This window comes from Falco naumanni, chromosome 6 (assembly GCF_017639655.2).
Source record: "Falco naumanni isolate bFalNau1 chromosome 6, bFalNau1.pat, whole genome shotgun sequence".
Taxonomy (NCBI): domain Eukaryota; kingdom Metazoa; phylum Chordata; class Aves; order Falconiformes; family Falconidae; genus Falco; species Falco naumanni.
In genome coordinates this window covers 59,956,347-59,975,651 of record NC_054059.1, presented here as the reverse complement: position 1 = coordinate 59,975,651, position 19,305 = coordinate 59,956,347, and positions in this window count along the sequence as shown.

Below are 19,305 nucleotides of genomic sequence, written 5' to 3'. Positions count from 1 at the left end.
TTTAGGTCCCTGTCACTGATGAAGGCACGTAGTGCTTGGCTTTCCATCATTGGACTCTAAAGGAAGGATGGTTCAACTCCTTTTTTTTTTACCTGGAAGATCAAAATACAATGGTCATGCAGTTATGATATAGCTTTCTGCTTTCAAATTTGCTTGCCAATTTGTCCAAATTTTTCCACTGCGCTATTAGTAAAGAAGGGGAAAAATAAGCAGGACTGTGATAGTAGATTTACAGCTTTGAGAGATACTACACAAACACCAGCACAAGGAAAGACTCCTTGAAGTATTCCTGAAATAATAACAATGAGTCATACTTAAGCTGGCTTGTCCTAGGTCATCTGTACACAGGAAGGGCATTCCAAGCATTTTGTGAAAATCATGCCCTTGGAAAGGTGGATATAGAAACATGCAGAGGAGGGCTTAGCCTGAGACAAAATCTAGTATCTCCTAGATAGGCTGATTGTCAGGTACGTCCCAAATCAAGTGCTCAGTTCCTTGGGGCATCTTGGACAACTGATAAGAGATTGGCGCTCCAGTGCCAAGGTTATCAGAGTGATTTTTTTGGTGGAAATGCATGTGTGTGTGTGTAAGGTAAAGACGTCCCATGGACCATTTCTCCAGCCTAGATTTATTTCTGTGGAGTGTATTTTTATTGTACACTTCAAAGCCATCACAGTGACATAATTTTGTGTGCCATTCATCCCATTCTTTGTGTGCTTTATCCCAGTGCATCTCTGCAGCAGCAGTTGCATTGTCTGCAGCTGGCAAAAAAAATAATGCATGATACAATGCTAGTACATACTTAACCTCTGTAGAAGGATATGTTAGATATTGAATTCAAATTGGAAAAGATGTGAAAATACACCCCTGAAGGTAATTAGAACAAAAGCTGGGTTACAAACAAAACAGCAAGAACCCCCAAATTCAAAACCTGTTAAGTATTTCAAATTTGCCTTAATGTTTTCTGTAGAAGTATTTTGGAAAAAGACAAATACATCCTAAGGACACCACCCTGCCCAATAATCTGAAATGTTTGTAAAGAGTAAAGTTAGAAGGACAAGCTACAGACAGCCTAAAATCTATATGCAGGTCATGTAATTTCCAGATGTTTTAAATACAGTAAGCACATACTGGAGGTTATTTCCTAATTTAGAAATGAAATTGCCATATTTAAAGTGGAAACTACAGTAACAGTTGAGAAGCAGAACAAACTTTGTGAGCGTACCTGTCACACCCCCTGAAATTGGTCATTTGTAAATTATGTACTCATCTCACTGTTCCAGAACCACGGCTGTCTGCACTGATGATGACACATGACCACCATGCTGGTGTTTCCCTCAGAATTTCTCTGCAGCTTGGTATCAATTCAAGCAAAAAAGAAAAGAAAAGAAAAAAGAAAAGGAAAAGAAAAGAAAAGAAAAGAAAAAAAGAAAAGTGAAAAGAAAAGAAAAAAAAGAAAAGAAAAGTGAAAAGAAAAGAAAAGAGAAAAAAGAAAAAAGAAAAAAGAAAAGAAAAGAGGAATTAATGTAAGGTGTAGAGTTTTGTAGCTCGGGTCTGGGAGATGATCCAGATCTGAAGTTACCTTGACCATTTAGTGTGGAGGTCTGGGTATGTCAGATCAAAACTTCCTTTAATTTTGGTGGTCTGTTTCGACCCCACTGGGTCAGGACTACTTTTCATTCTTCTTGTAACTCCTTCATGATTACCACTGCTCCCTTTTCCACAATTTAAACAAAATAGGGCCAAAAATAGGATTTACTTTCCTCCCGTAGAACATTTTATCTCTATTTACTGCTAATCCAAACCTGGAAGGAAGAAGCCTGCTACTGAACTCATGAACTACCTTTAATATACAATATTTTTTTAATGCAGTGTATTATACAAATAGTCAGATTGACCATAATATCCTTGAAGTTGTCTCCCTTTCCTTCTCATGCTATTTGCAGTTAGTTCTGCTAGAGGACTCTGACTACTGAGGCCCTTGAGGATTTCTCTGGCAAAAAAGCAGTTCTCTGATGGTACAGAGCTGTTGAAGCTACTCCTACATTACTTTCGTTTCTACTGCCAACATAGACAATAAGGCCAGAAGTCATGTCTGAGAAATCACTACCTCGATGTATTCTGGCTCAGTCCCTTGAAACTATTTGAGGGTCTTCCATTTTATTCTAATTTATTCTAACATAATGGCTCCAGAAACACAGGGCTGTAAGATCAGCTCTGCGAAGAGATGGCTGCCTTTCCCTGACTTAAACCACGTGCTTTTGACTGTGCCCAAGGATATAATCACACCCAGACTCTGTCAGTCCTGGAAAGTGTGTCAGATGTAATTTACATGATGCTAGCACATCACTAGATTGAAACAGGAAGAGCTTACTGGTTCCTGTACTTATTTAAAAGGTATTTTGTTAAACACAAAAAAAGAATGCTTGTCTTAAACTTGTCTTAAATACTTCCTAATGTGCAGCACTACCAGGAGACCCTATGAAGCAATACAGACACTGTGCATATATACATGATAAGAATTATGTATGGCTACTGTGTCTAGAAAGTGTTTTAAATAGATACCGCTGCTCAGTAATCTGGTAAAACCAACTGCCTCCAAAATGCTTGCCCTCGCTCTTTTATGGTAGCCAACATCCTGCATCTGGCTTACTAGCTAGCAGGAATTTGCAATGCAAAGGCACCTTGGGCAAAGACAGACATGTTTTTACAGTGATCATTTTGTGTTAACTCCTTTTAAGTTCTGAGGAAGCGTAGTGCTAGAAGCTAGAAGGCAGAGAGTCTGGGACGAGCTGTACTGGGTTAGTAATACACAGCCAAGGGAGTAAGCTGGTCAAAAGTAATGGCTTTCTGGTGATTGTGGACTCTTTCGTCACTTAAAAAGACCCGTCTGTGCTTCTGTGTTGAGGAAATGTGCATAACCAAATGAGACATGTGAGCTTAGACCAGTACAAAAGGGAGAATGTTCAGACATTTAAATTGCTCCTTAAAAAAAGCCTAGACTGCAGTTGCATACTTCCCATTAGAACTGACAGAAAATGCCCACATGAGTTTCAGAGTTTCAGTCAATTAAATCAATGTAAAAGAAGTTCTCAATGTGAGACATAAACAGATCAGATCCAGAAAGATATATTATGACATCTAATTTTCACTGATGTAACTGCAAAGGGAAAGCTTATGGGTATAAACTACTAAGTCTTGAATGGTGACCACTTGAATATGTGTAATCATACTGTTTCCTCACAACTTTCTTTTTACTATAACTCAATGCAGAGGGAAGTTTATGAATAGTAACCTAAAAGTTTGGGTTTTTACAAATATACATGAACTCTGTAAATGTAATAAAACACGTTTATGTGATGTCCATGTGAAATTTACACAGGACTACATAAGAGAGTGTACTCTGTAATACGTGTCTAACTCCTGGGTCAGGCAGCTGAGGAGTGAAATCTTCACTTTGCCTCTCCTCGTCCATGTTAGAAAGGTTTTCATATCCCAAACACCTGAGCAATTTTTCCATGCTTCTGAACACGCCTTTGTTCTCAGCAGCAATTCTGTGGGCTTTGCTTCAGTAGGAGCCTTTGCATCCTCCTCTTCCTCCTTCTTTTTCCATCTATAATGTAAGGTCTGTTGGGGAAACAATAAGCAGTCCCAAATATGTACGGAAATGCAATGACAATTGATAGAAAAACAATGCAATCACAGGATAAGCAGTAGTTATCTTTTATGTCTCTGCAACTAACTGAATAGGAAAACAGCATGGAAAATGGCTTAAGGGATTAGAAAAGCCTCTGGTTGCTTTAGCATCTTAAAACCACCGGTCCTTGCTGAAACAGGCTTTTTCAGTCTCAGCTTCTGCTGAGTCATAGAGTTTGCTGCCTTTGAAGGCTGAAGTAGCTTGGCTCAAAATTGAAGTTCTGAAAAAATTCAAACCTTCACTAATGACCATATTTGCATGCTATTCTGAGTGGTATTTACATATAATAGGACACCCTCCAAAGGGAAACCTCTTCAAAACACAGGTTCTGCTTACACTTTGAATTTCCCTATTCAAAGGGGAATATTCAAAATTATCTATGCATCACTACTTCAAAGTGTTTCACTGGGAGTACTCTGCCATGCATTTGGGAGACGAATCATAGTTGTTTGGAAGCTGAATATATAGCCAGCTTTAAGATTGTCACCTGGGGTTTGTGTGCGGAGGCGCAGTATTACGCAGGCAAGAATCCTACCTGGTCTGACCCGGTGTACTTCTGTTGAGGACAAGGAATTGCTGTTGAGTGACGCGAGATAAACACTCTGCTCTGAGCTTTACTTAGTACCTTATTTTATTCAAGTCCCTGTAGTTTTATTTCAGGGGCACACAAAGGATCCAACCATGAATCCGTGGGCCCTGTGTAACTTGCTGAGGTCTAGGGCAACTTCTGAGGAATTTATTCTGCCTCCATTTTGGTGTCGGTACCCGCCAGCTCTATGGACTTTGGACTGACTGCAGCATTCATCCCTCAGCAGTAGGGTGCCTGTTCAATTAGCGCTGTCAAAGGGTGTGTGAGCAGAGACAGTGGATCCTGATTGTTTCCTGTAGGGTTTCCTGCAGAATTGAGGCAAACTGGTCAATCACCATTCCTTCTCCTGAAAACTGTAGCTGTAAAGGTGTGAAGGGATTTCAGCATGGGTGATCGTGAAAACTGTAGAAATTCATCCTTCTTCCATTCTGGCTGGGGCTTCAGCTGAAGGCTGTAATATCCTCTTATCTTCATCATCATCTCCACTCCTCCCATCCAACCATCCTGTCCCCCTGCCCGCTTCTTTTCTGCATTTCACTTATGCAACAGGTATTTAATGTTTTGTATTGAAAAAGTTGTCTGTAGTGGTTATTTCTCCCTTGCATCATGTGGTAAGGAGCACTCAAATATCTTAGAGTATCCTATTCCATTAAATATCTATTAATTAGCAAGCTGATGTTTCTCCTATTTTGTTAACAAGCTGGAATTGTTTCTCCAATTTCGTTCATTCAGAATGACTGAATTAATTCTATTAATTTCATTTAGAATAAATCTCACAGATATTAAATACTTTAACAAAAATAAGTTTTGGCTGACAGCTTAGAAAGCGATTTTGTATCTGGTTTTGCTTCAATCACTTTCTCTTTCACATTATTTTGTAAGTAAGGAACACAGCAGAGGAACTCAGAATGCTAGTTATCTACCTTAGCCAGATGCAGTGAAAATGCGAGGACGTGGAGTTTGTCCAAATCTTCCTCCCACCTTAGTCCCAAAGGGACTTAAAGCTAGGTTTCCATTAATTATTGTGTAAGCTATATAAATAATAATAATACCTGGAGTTGCACTGATACAGCACTTCTCATCTTCAAAGTACTTTGAAAAACCTATATAATTAGTGTGCTATGGAGTCATCTCTTATGATACTGCAAGAACTCCAGTACTACCCACTGTGGGAGCCCAAAAGGGAATTTGAACAGCCACAGAGATTATACATAACCTCCATTATCGCTACAAGATGAAATAAAAAAATGCTGAACAAGGGTATTTTACTACTTAATGCAGGAGGAGGATCCACAACTAGCAGGAAACCAGTCTCTCTAAGATAAGGAAACAGGAATGTTTTCTTTGCTGGTAATCTACTACTTCAGATCTCTAAAGACATTTTACCTTGAACTATGTCTCAGCGAATCTGGCAGCAGATCACAGGTAGATTATCTCACTACATGGAGTCTTCGTCTTCATGTAACTAGAATACATCCATCTTTTTTTTTTATTAAAAAAAAAAAAAAAGCTTTAATTTGATGGAGTCAAAAGGGGTGCAAACATATTAATCTAACATTAAATAGGTTTCTACAGACTTTAGTGAGACTTCAGGGGAGCAGCTTGTCTGGAGTACACCACTGGCAATTGACAATACAGCCAAGCACAATTTAAAGGTTATAGTATTTTCCAAGTATTTCCAGCACACTTACAACAGGTCCTTGTGAATGTTCAGGAGCTTGCTTTTTAAAACAGCTTGGCATTTGCTGGAGATTATCACCCCAACATAAGTTTACAAACAGCCTCTTCAAAACTAAGCCATTAAGAAAAGAGAAGGAAAAAAAAGCAGTAGCAGCCTGTTCAATCTGGTGAATATAACAGTGCAGAGGAACAGAATATTTTGGATAACGAAAAACTGGAGTATTTCAGAACTTTCATAATTTCCGTTTTAGACTTGTACGCTGATCAGTATATATATTCTCAGCAGAAAGGCTAATGTACTTTATTTGCCTTTTCCAAGTACATTTTTCTTTTAGATATTTAATAGGGCAAATGCATACCCTTTTAAACCAGAGTATGTATTAATTAATGGTCATCTGAAGAATAATCTTGAGATTGGATTTCAAAATTTGTGATCAGGCAGAAGTAACTGTGCTTCCCATGCAATTAATAGACACATGCATCCACGTGCCTTGATTTTTGCTCTGTTTTAAGGTCAGTGATTTTTAAAAATATTGGTGTTCTTCCCTGTTATATTTAAACATCACAAACCCATAAACATAACCATATGTCAGAATGAGATTTTTACTGATGAGCGATGATTTGGACTCCGTCTCTTCGCTTTTATTTTTACTGCTTATTCCATTTGCTTAGGTGAAATATATTCTCTCTGTGTGTTATATTCAGCATATTTTTAGCTACTCCTGGACTAGTTAAGGAAAGCCAGAAGATGACCTGAAGAGTATGAGAGGTGCATCCTAAAGCTTCCTTTCCTGTGGTGCATCAGGACAGCTTCATCAGCACAGCCACAACAACCAGCTATCTGCAAATAAGAAATAATGTTTTGGAAAAGCAGCAAAGCAAGAAAAGGGCAGGGGAAGAGCAATAAGATGAATCATTTGGGCAGTCCTTCCACGTTTCAAGCAACCACAGCTGTGTCAGTTCTCTAGCAAGAGAAGTTAGCATTCCACACCAGCTATTTTTACAGTGGTGGAGCTGCAGGTCTCTGAGCAGAAGGAAGGAAAGGGAGTGACTAGGCACAGCTACATGAGGGGTGGTGTAGGAAAAAAAGTTGACAGCCAGGAAATGGATGTTTGAAAAGAAAGAATTGCACAACAGTAGCTGTTCTGTGATCTTCCCATATGCAACAATAAAGGTACTTTGAATTCGAGATTACACTGTGGAAGGTGTTAGGGGTGAGAAATTCAGAGCTTAAAGAGTCTTCAGGAACTCATGGAGCTTCTCTGGGCCTGACAGTGCACTGTTTGAAACATGATGAACATGTACCTCAGCAGATAAACGTGGTTCGCTTCACAGTTCTGCTGAGCAGGTTACAGCCACGCTGAGGCACACCATCCACTTTGAGCATCTGATGAGGAAACTTGCTCTCCTTTTCTTTTTTTTTCTCTGGATTCAAACTTCTCATTTTCAAACCCATTTGTACAGCTGTGTTTTCGTACTGTCACTCCCTGTTGGAGCCCTGCTTAGCCCTGCTTTGTTTATTAATCTGTCTTTGCTTCCTTTTTTTTTTCTTCCACTCAGTGGTCAGGTATACCCTGCCTGGCCCAGCACAGTACAACTGTCCTGAGGTACGGCCAGCCCTAGGACTGAGGGCAATATTTCCACATTCTAGCGACGCTATGGCTGACTCAATGTGTCCGACAGAGAAGGTGACGTTACTAGCTGGGGCCGAGTGCCACAGCAGTGTCAGTGTGACCGCGTGGCTTCTGGAGCTGTCACACCCCGCTGCTCTGAGTCACCAGGAGTGCCGGCCCAGGCTGATGCTGGCTCAGAGACTGGCAATCTCAGGGAAGAGCACCAGGCCACTGCACACAGCAGACTTGCCCAGTGTCTTCTTCCACATAGCTCCTTCCCTCAGATTTTACATGAACTCTTGGATCCCATCTGCTCTTGGATCCCATCTGTGCTCTGTGGCAGCTCACCTTTAAATGCCACTAGCTCTTCTCTTCTTTGTTCTGTTTTCCATTGCTCCGGGCCACAGTCAGACAAGCTTTTCAAACTGTGATCTTTTCAGGCATTCCCCATCAAAAGTAAATAGGCCATTGGCAGCAGCATGCAAACTGAGTAATGATCTGTTAATGGTTAGATGTACTGGGCAAAGGAGGAAGACTCATTTTGCAAGTTTTTAGAACCAGAGTGTCAGAGAAATTGTTCTTTTGGCACCTGTGTGCTTTTGGGTCCTTTAATATATCTACAAGTGAATGAAATGGAAGTCTTATGTAGCTGTCTCCAGGCATGTACATCATGAATGTACATATTTCTCATGGATTTTTTTACTTCCTTTATTCACTCTTGAAAAACTTAAAACTGACATACATTTTGTGAAGTCTTAAGCAAAATTTCTCAGGGTGACCTGATGCCACCCATGACACTTAACATCTGAACTGGGAGTTGTCTGAGCCAATATCCATGACCACAGGCTACTGGAAGAAGACTCAGTAAATCTCCAGTCTGTGACTGAACTATTGTGAGTGCTGGATTTCCTTTCTGGAAAATGATGATTGTACTCCCATTTTTTGTCTGCCTTACATATGGAAATGGTAAAGTTTGGGGACAGGGAGCTGACTAGAGTTATGCAGAACTAGGCTTAGCTGAGACACAGGGAGAGCTCACCTTTGGAGAAGGGATGCAGTCATTGCTGTGGGTGTCCACTTGGTCCCCACCGCAGGGAGATCTGGCCTGCTGAACAGTCAGTTCCTGCAGAGATTTCATGTGTAAAGCAAGTTCTAATCAGTAATAATTTAAATCAAATCTCACTGTAACCCAGTGGCTCAGGAGCAGATGCATTACTTGGTCTGTTCTCTATGCAGTGCAGGTGGAGCAGGCAGCTGAGCACCTTGTCTTCCACCCCTACTGACAGCACCGTTTGTCTGTCAAAAGCATATAGACAGCAATTCAACTACCAAAACCTCTGGTACGCTTGAGTACACTTGGTCAGAAAGTTTTCTGTTTTCTATAGGCATTTAAAATTTTGGAGGAGCAAAAAGTAAAGTGGAATTCAGTGGAATTCTAACAGAAACTGTTAGTGAAAAATGGAGCACGCTCATTTGGAAAAGATGCCCCAGATCTTTGTGGCAGCTGCTCTCTGGACTCAGCTCTCCTGGCTGGGTTCCAGGCTACTTTAATGGTCCCATAGGGCATCATGGTCAGCCCTCTTGACTGTTCCCATGGTGCATCCTGGAAAATCCAAAATATGTTGCACCAGAAGGAATATTCTTTTCCATTTATGAATTCACAAACTCTCAAAACCCAACCTGATCATGGAACCTGATATGTAAAATGTCTTGCAAGTTTTTTCATTAAATGCCCCTATTAACTTACATGTCCCAATCAAGAATGATAACAGTTTGATGTTTAAGGCTGATGACTGAAAGCAAGCAGAAAGGGGCCCAAGGTGAAACAATCTGAGACAGAAACTCTTTGCCATCTGGATTCAAGACATCTTTTGTTTTCTGAGGTTTTACCATGGCACAGACAAACAAAACTCAGCCTCAAATCTACAAACAAACAAACAAGTAAAATCCTTTCTAATATTGCTTCATTTTTAAACAGCTGCTTCACAGGTGGAGAAATACTGTACATGGTGGTTTTCATGCTGGGTGCCAGGCTCACCACAGGTAGCTCAATGAGGATCTAGTGTCCTCACCATGGAGAATCTGATTGAAGGGAAAGCAGGTGGCTGAAGTGCAAAAAAAAAGAAACAGGTTTAACTCCTGCTGGGAACTCCTGCTGCAGGGTGGGGAGACTCAGCAGTGATGCTTACGTGCCTGAAACCTTGCCAGTGTTGGTCGTCTGGTTGCTTCTGCACTTGATGAATCGGCTTTCAGAATCCTTCCTGCGCATACCTTTTCCTGACACTTTGGGTGAGCGCTACCTCAATCTATTTTTAACGGCTACACTTTCCATGATTCGATTTTAATGCTATTTATTTATTTAAACCGAACCAAACAATTCCACATAAGCTGAACATTCCAGTGGGCATCATACTCGGCCATGCAGAGGAGTCTAAATCTAGTTTAAATTACATTCCTTGAATGGTAGAAAAAGCTGGGTCATGTGCCGAAGCTTGGTGAGGAATAACAGAGTCATTCTTTCATAGACGGCAAAAACTTTATTAAGGAAAGATAAACAGGTTAAAGGTCTCTCAATAACTGCACTGTCTATACATGGCAATTATTCCTCACTTCCCCCCGCTGCGCTGCTCCTAGTTGTAGATGTAGTGCTTACAGTCTCATCATCTGCCATAACTGAGTCAGGTCCTCTGTATGTTCACTGAAGTTAAAGGGAGTGAAAGGCTTGGGATAATTAGACTCAGTGTCTCACCCAGTAAGATCCTTGCAGACATCTGGGAGTGTAAGGCTTATAGCTCTCTCCTTCCTGCATAGGTAGCAAAGGCAGGTATGAAAATTAGGCATGTCTCAAAACCACATTTTCCCAGACAAATAGAGCATCTCCCCAGACCTGTGGCATTGCTGTTTCTGAGGCTTTGTGTTAGGTTTCCAAGGCTCCCTGATAGGAAGGGAGAGTGCACTTACCATTTGCATCCATGTTAATAGGGTAAATCACTTGTGTTAAAATTAGCAGTGGGCAAACTGTTTCAGTTAAAACAAGGATTGTCCTGGACTGGTGCCAATCCTCAAACTAAATTCAAGCCAATTTTATTTTTAAGTTTTAAAAGTAATAACAAGTAATAAGCATGCAATGTGTATATAGACATACACACAGAGAATAGCTCAGGGATTGGAAAAAGATGTATTTCGCATCTGGAGCCCCAGTTTTGCACATGCATATGCATGCAAGTAACTTTACTCACGTGAATTATCCCCTGGTGCCATGCACTATTTCCTGTCTAATCAGGCAGCAACATATACAAAAGGCTTTAATGCATAAGGGCGCTATAACCAGGAGAACATCATAACTTGATGCATCAAGTGAAGAAAGCCAACACTTGTTAACAAGACAAAGCTGGCACCAATTAAACCACGTCCAGCACATCCACTCCACTTGCTGGAAGCAGAGTCATCTCCAAGTGTTGTGTTAGGGAGTACAGCCAGCCCTGCCTACAGCAGGATGTGGCTTCCAAATATCACGCGTTGGATGTAATCTATTGCATAAACCGGAGGGGGGGTGAGGGTAGAAGGGATGAGGCTCCACTGGGCTGTGGCCTCAGAGAGGAAGATCGATTGGGTGTACATGGGGAGCACAGTGGTTATTTTGAGGAGCGGGGGGAAGGGAATGTTGTCCATGTACATTATTTCACACATCATAAACTTCATTTCTCAGGGATTTTATTTTAGCAGCGCAGAAACAGATCATTCCCATGTGAGGTTTCACAGCACCAAACTGTAAACATAAGGGTTGGGGTTTTTGTTTGGATTTTTTGTTTTTGTCTTCAGCTCCTTCAGGGTGGGTGGGTGTGACTGTGCCTCTGCAATTGTATGCATGTGTGACAGTCATGTGTGAGGGTGTGAGGATGCCTATTGTAAGTTTAAACTGTCTGCCTAAACTTTAATGAAAAAAGTTTCACTGCTTATACAGCTCTGACCTGGCCTATGGAAAATGAGTGACACATGCTGCCACCCAGCACAGCCAGATGTCTCACTCCTGAATGATTTATCTTCCTAGGAACAGGGCATTGCCCAAAGCATACCCTGACCTCTCAGGAAAACCTGCACATCTCCTTCTTTACAGGTTGAGAGACCTTTTCACTACAATTGCTATAACTCCACCAGGCTTTTGGGTCTCCACAGCTCTTGTTTAGATATATCTTCTAGAGTGGAAATGTGGCTTTATAGCCACCTTCTTTCCAATTCATCATGAACATCTTTCACACATTCCTGTTCTTCTAAGAATAGTAGGATAACATTTTGGCTCTGTATCTAAGTGTGGATGAATAACTGAGGCTGCTAGAAGGAGCACCTAAAGATATGGTTCTAACTGCTGAATTTGTATGAGAAATGTCTTGAAGGTGCCAACCCACACTAAAAATGTTTTCCTGGCTGTAAGGAACAGCTGGATGAACTACTTGAGACTCCTGCAACTATTGGCAGTTCAGCTTGGTACCAACTATACAGGAGTGAGGACGTTCTGAGATGAGCTCTCAGTGGTAAAACAAAAACCTCTAGTTCTACTCTGGGCCTGGATGATGCCTTGATATCCTGTGGCTTAAATCCTACTGTATCAAGTTGCCAGATTATTCTAAACATGAGTATTATCTGTCTCTGTACACTTACCACTGTGAAACAGTCAATACTGTGAAACAGCTTCTTCTTGAACAGCTCTCACCCTGCCTTATGCACAATGTATGTTGAACATAAGACTTTTTTGTCCAGAAAGTAATGAAACACAGTAAAGCTGCAGGAGATCAACTTGTAAAATGAAATTAAATGCTGCCTGAGGACCTCCCTGGAACTAGCTGAGTTGCAGACACTCCACATGCATATTAATTGGGCCATATGGTCCAGTATTTAAGCAAAGGCATGTATTTTATTTGGCCAGAGTGTTCAGGAGAGACTTTAGGTCAAAGCCTTCATGGCCCTGATGAAATCTGTGATCAGCTGATGGAAATGTTTACCTTACAATAAACTTGGAAGACTGTCCTGCACAGAAATGAGACAGAGGAGTTCATCATTGTGCAGCTCTGTAAAAGCAGCTGCAATGACTGTATGTGTTTTGTTACCCTCAAGTCCCTTGCAAAAGACTAAGACAGGCTTCTGAGGCATTGTCCAGAAGAAAACGTGTTACAGAATTTATCTCTCTTGATGCAAGCGTGCAGAGGAAGAAGGCTTCCAGAAGCCACTGACTGTCATGCCACATCTCTGATGGGCTCTGCACAAGGAAAGCCATCATATTGCAGCCCCTGCACAACACGCTGCTTCCATGATCTCCCTGATTCATGGATGGTGGGACCCTCCCACAGCGGCAGTGGGACAGCATGAGCTGCATTTCTGTCTGGTCTTGTTGAAGACCAGACAGCAGCAGTGAGAAAGACCACCTGCTCCAGCCCAGGCAGAAAACAGGTCAAAACAGAGCAATTTAGCATGGAAACCTTTATGCTGCCTGTGAATGAAGGCAGACTGGGCAGTAGCAAGGGGAAGGCTATTGCAGGTTAAGCCCATGAGCTGCATTCACTCCCCAATCATATTGTTAACCCCAGGGTGAGAGTATGCATGTACACTTATGACGGATGTGTTTCCTATTGTGTTTGATGTTCTGTACACACGGGAAATGGTAGTTTCTATTTTTATGAGAATACCTGACCCAGGAGAAGCAAAGCCTATCAGGATCTTTTTCTTTCATGTCTGCAAAAAAAAGAAAGAATTATAGCTATTTAACTTAGGTTTGTTTGGTGGCTCAGTGTCATGCATTTAATATATTTCACATGGACAATGTTGCATCTCTTTTCAATAAGTAATTGAAAAGAGCTGTTCACAACATGCAAGGCACAAACAGTCTGTGTCTTATGTCCTGATTAGCTCTGTCACATTTTCTTGGTTTTAAATTCCTCATCTTAAAAATATGAGTCAACATAAATAGCTTTGAATCTGTGTTACCTTATTAACCAATGGCGGGTAACTCTACCCATAAAATATTTACATACACAACAGTCTTGTGCTACTAATATATTTTCACATTACTTAGTAATTTAAAACATGTCAACCCCTTCCAAATAGTAGACACAATCCGAACATGGAACTAATATTGACCTTAAAAGGCTGTTCCTCTTTATTTGAAGTCAAGCAACAATCATTTACCACAGATTATCGCTGTGCATTCTTCATACAACTCTTTATCAGCAATGCCCCCAAATATAACTCTAAATGGTAATGAAAGTAGTAGATGGAAAGGGCTGATGCTACACCAACAGCACGTCCGCTAAGGGAGCTTGTGAAAGACTGTATGGAAAATATAACATTTTAATATTATTAAGGTAAATCAATGACATATATTTGGCTGTTTTATAAAGTTAATGAACTGTGTGTTTGACTGTCTGAATCTGCATCTGATCTTTCTTGCATCATAAGAATGTGCATGCATATGCAAATACATTTATTTATATTGACTATATATATACATGTACAAGAATGTTTTAATATAATGTATGTGTGTAATGGATATAGGGTTTTGGTTTCTTTTTTTCTGTTTTCAAAGTTCTGTTTCTTATTCTGTTATTAGGGGAACAGCTGATGGAATAGAAAGAAGTGCATTTAGTGTGTGCTCTAGAGTACAGCCTGTACTGTACCTTCTGGTAAACTAAACTGGGAAAAAATACTGTTTTATTTTTCCCAGGGCAATCAATTGAACTGAATTTTAGCTTCCCACACCACAATACATTGACATGGTATGAGCTGAAGCTGGTAAAGGAATAGACAAGGTTAATGTATTTGTTTATCCTGTGGATGTTTATATTATACATGATGTTTTCATTGTGTTCAGCAGCAAAGGATGGTAGTCCCCATGATGTATAATAGACAATAGGTGTCTCCTTTGGCAGATACTTAGCCCATTCAGCCAACTAACTGGAAAAAAAAAAAAAAAAAAAAAGAATAGCAAAAATTCACAACAGTCCAGCAGTCTACCCCTTTATTGATTCTCCCTGTATCTCAGAGCACTTTTCCAGGGTGAACAGTGTAACTTGGAAAGTTGTCCATTAAAGGTAGTATCTTACTCACACTGTTACCTGCAAACTGGAGCAGATCAGAGAAACAATAAAACCTCTGTCATGTACAGGACAGAAAATTTGATAGCACCATGCCCCTCAAGGGACAGGCAGGTACTGAAGATTTTTGGGTCTGTTTTCTTGATCTTACTGCTTAATTGTTCTGTTACTGTACCTCAAGTTTGTTATATGTTTTAATGTTTTGGGAAAAAAATAAGGCCTTTAAAATACTTCTTTTTCACCTTTATCTCTGTATTTCACCTGTAGTGGTATGGAAATTAAATAGAGTATTTTCTAGAGGATATGCAATATTCAAGAGAATGAATGCCAATATCTAAAGCTGTAGGAGCTGTGAAAATTTTCAGCTTGGATTTCTTTTTCCAATATTGCACCATTATTAGTCAGACTTCTACTGTTTTTCATTTTGATGAAACTGTCCATTGAAGAATTGAAGTGTATGAAGTGTATGAAAAGATTCATAGTGAATTCAAGTTTTTTTGAAATTAGTGGAGACATTCTTATTGGCCCTAATAAGTAAAGTTCACACAGTCTGTCCTGTGATAAAGCAAGTCCACTGGCACTGAACCTGAACAGAAGGGCAGGATGCTTGATGGCAATAGTAAGAGGGAAAAAGGGGTTAGTAAGGTATCTGCAGTGATTTGTTAAAAATACCATTAGTTGACCCAAAGGCAGAGAGCAGCACAGTCCTGGGTTAACCGTTGGACTTGATGACCTCGAAGGTCTTTTCCAACCTAAATGATTCTATGATTCTTAGTGGAAGGTTGTAAAACCAGAGACACTCACCTCTAGGCCATCCCAAGGCCAGAGGGATGGAGATGACCAACATAGGGTCTGCGAGGTGAAGGAGGAAAGAGGCAGGAAAGGAGAAATTACCTGCTGATTTTATTAAACTGGCCCTAAAGTACACCCCTGCCCTTTGAATGGCAAGGGTGCTGAGCAACTCTGGCCAGAGCAATGAAGACCTGCAGTTGCTGGAGTTCAGGAAGCAGGAAACCTCCCAAGAGCTTCTGGGACAGTCTGTAACTAGCTGACATAGAAGGATTTACAGTTGGATCTTAGAGGCCTCATGGTGGCAGGGACACCTGTGACAGTGTGCAATTCTTGTGACTGTTAAGGATACTTGTAGAAAGGGAGCTCCACACAGGGATGAGCTCTACTACATAAAATCCATCTGAAGTGGTCATGGTTGAGGTAGGAAGAAGGCAGAATAATTAACTTACCTGATTTATCTTTTATTCTTTCTCATCGACCATCCTACTTCTAATGCAGGCAAAATTCCTGCATTCAGTGACATGCCATGGCAGAAGAAATAGTTTTCCTTCTTTTCTAGACCTTTCATTTTCAAAGAGAAAATGTGGCAAAGATCTAATCCTTCAGTAAGAATGTAAGCCTTATAAAGCTGTAGAAGGACTTTTTTACAAGGGCATGTAGTGACAGAACAAGGGAGATGGCTTTAAACTGAAAGAGGGTAGATTTAGGTTAGATATAAGAAAGAAATTCTTCACTGTAAGGGTGGTGGGGCACAGGCACGGGCTGCCCAGAGAAGCTGTGGATGCCCCATCCCTGGAAGTGTTCCAGGCCAGGCTGGATGGGGCTGTGAGCAACCTGGTCTAGTGGAAGGTGTCCCTGTCCATGGCAGGGGGGTTGGAACTAGATGACTTTAAGGTCCCTTCCAACACAAACCATTCCACGATTCTATGATTAAATGATCTTACAGAAACAATCTTTCCTTCTAGTCAATGGTGGGTACACTTTGAAGCAGGCAAGAAAATAATGAAAAACACTGTAAAAAACCCCAGATTGGCCTAATCCTTCCCTGCAAATGGAATGTTTTGGGTTTTTTTTCCTCAGTACATCAATGCTATATTTCTATTTTAAATTTTATTTTAATGTCTATCAAAGATAGCATTTTTCACAATGCTAGTAAGTGTTCTGATCTTCAGTTGGAGCTTGGGTGATGAGTGTGGTAAAGTATTTAAAGGTCTTTGTTGATTCAGGTCCTTGGAATGGAACATATGTGGCCAGTCTGATTTTTTAGAAGTAGTATGTTTAGTTATAAAACTTGTGATCTACAAAATCTCACACTGAAATAAAATCCCCTTCAGAGGCAGGTATTGTAAAAATGGCATTCGGTAGGGACAGCAGTTAGAGAACAGCACAATAGTTTCAGATGCAGAATAAAGTATAAATCTGTGTTCAGGTGTTGGTTTGGTTTTTTTTAAAGGCTGGCAAACATTTTTCAAGTATCTATCAGCTTGACAGTCTATTTTTCTAAAGCAAAGTCCACTTTTCGTTACTGTGCTCATCATTCCAAGCCTATTCCACCTGGTTGTTCTTGGCTTGCATTGGATTTGTAGGTTATGAGGCAGCTTTTGACTGGATGCAAATACAGTAGCACTGAATTGCTGGTAAAATATTTTATTTCAGTATGGAAAATCATCACACAGGAAGAAGCCTAGTAAGTCCCCTTCACAACTTATATCATGGTTTTCCATCATATAAATTGGGAAGGCCAAAGGCTACCTCTGATTGAACATGGCAGGAGTAAGATGTGATGTGGTGTAACCCGGAGATTCCCATCTGTAGTGAGTCAAAGTAGTGCAAGGAGGGGAAGCTGGGACATAGAGCAAGGAGTCTGGAGCCTTCTGCAACTTCTGTCAGTCTTGTGTGATAAATGACTGCAAATTATTATTCCTTGGCTTTCCGTCTTTTTACGGGTAGGAATTAAAACCTCCCAATATATACTGAGTGAAACCTAACCCAATAAAGCAGATGCTATTCTCTCCCAAAAAGTGGGGAGGAGCATCAAGAGTTTTTCATTACTGCCTGAGGGATAGATGAATGGATGCTCCCTAAGCCAGTCTCAACCTTCTACTGTTTCATCTGCCTAATTCCTTCAGCTGAAAGTGTAAATCTTTTCATACAATCTTCCAGATTTGTTCCAAGTTGCATAAAGAGGCTATGGCAGAGGGATAAAACATGGAGGTTTTTTGTTAAATTTAACAAAACTACTTGCCCTAGTCCTTCTGCTACTCCTAGAAACATCTGTGATACTTTTCTTAAACTTTTTGGAGCTCTGGCAGTGTACAAGGGAAGGCTCAACCAGTCATTCTACCTTTTGTTGTCAGTTCTTGAACTGTGAGGAGTTGCTTGGAGGAAGAATGTTCTGGAGGAGCAGAGTGGTAGCATCAGTGATTAAAAACAAAACCTGCCTTAAAAGTGGTAGATGAGTAAGGTTGCAAAGTGAAATACTAATGCCAGGAAAAAAGGCTGAATGAATTGTCTTACATATACATTATAATTTTCTTTTTGATTATGTGATCATATATCATCTTTTTAAGAGGATCCTTTCCTGATTCAGTGCATTTGATGGACTGCACTCACATAACATACTGAACAATGTTCAGCTGCATTCTAGTTTAATGTATGGCTGGATGCCTTATTTACTGCACTCCCTTCTAAAATTAGAATTATTAATTTCCTCACAGGATTTTCTGTGGTGCTTGAGTTGGTATTAGAGACCTTCAGAAACTGATTAATGCTTACCTTTGTCAGACTGCTATGAAATAAACTGAATTTATTTCCATTTAGAGATGAGGAACCAGAGCACGGACATATTAAGCTAGAATAATTCCTGATCTTACACACCTGACTTGAGGTATCTAAGACCTGATTTTTAAGTGTTTTGTATTATCTTTCATGATGTATATTCAATCACAGTACCTTTTAACCTCACTTTCAGCTGAAAGAACTCGCAGTTTTCAATATTTTTCATCAAAAGGTGAAGGCAGCTGCTAGCCATCTCTCAAATGGTGAGTGATTTGGTCAACTTTTAAAAATTACACAGTAGGAATGCATGAGAAAAGCCCAGTTCCCCAGACCAACGCCCATCTTGAAGAAGAAACTACTTCTGAGGTTCCTTGTGTAATTCACTAACCTTTTTGACTCTATAGTGACTGACATGTGTAGGGATCCTGCAGCCAAGGTTTTCTTTACTGTACAGTAATGATGCAGCTCAAGAGGCCACCATCACCATCTTGTAAGAGGAAAACAGGGATAAAGTCTGTAGCATAATGCATATACATCAAGTTCTAAGTACCTGAAAACTGAGTGGTGGGTATTGCTGGGTAATGGTATACCAGCTCTAGATATTATGACAAGAGTTGCAGGTGTCTCCTTCACAAAGATAACTGGTTTCCTAGCAGTGGTTCCAAAACCCATTCAAAATATACTGAAGCAAACAGTCTTCAGTGCATCTTTGCTATCTTTGTACTTCAGTGCAACGTTTCTTCTGATATAATACTTGATGTCCTTAAATCAGAACTGAACACAACTGATTTTATGACTTCTACGTACAGGACTAGTCTGTATATGGTTTTATTCATCATTTTAATGGCATATAGCATTTAATGGCACCCAGATTTCCTGCCTAAAAATATTTTTCAAGAAGATTTTTGTTCTGCTGCTCCAGGGTTTTCAGCATATGATAGTTCTAATCCTGAGGAAAAACCCCACCACCACTGTTTATGTGCCAAATATTTACTTTGTGGAAAATAAGCAACACAGGACCTTTCATCAATATCTGCCCCTTTTCTGAAATCAATCTGTTTATCTAAAATG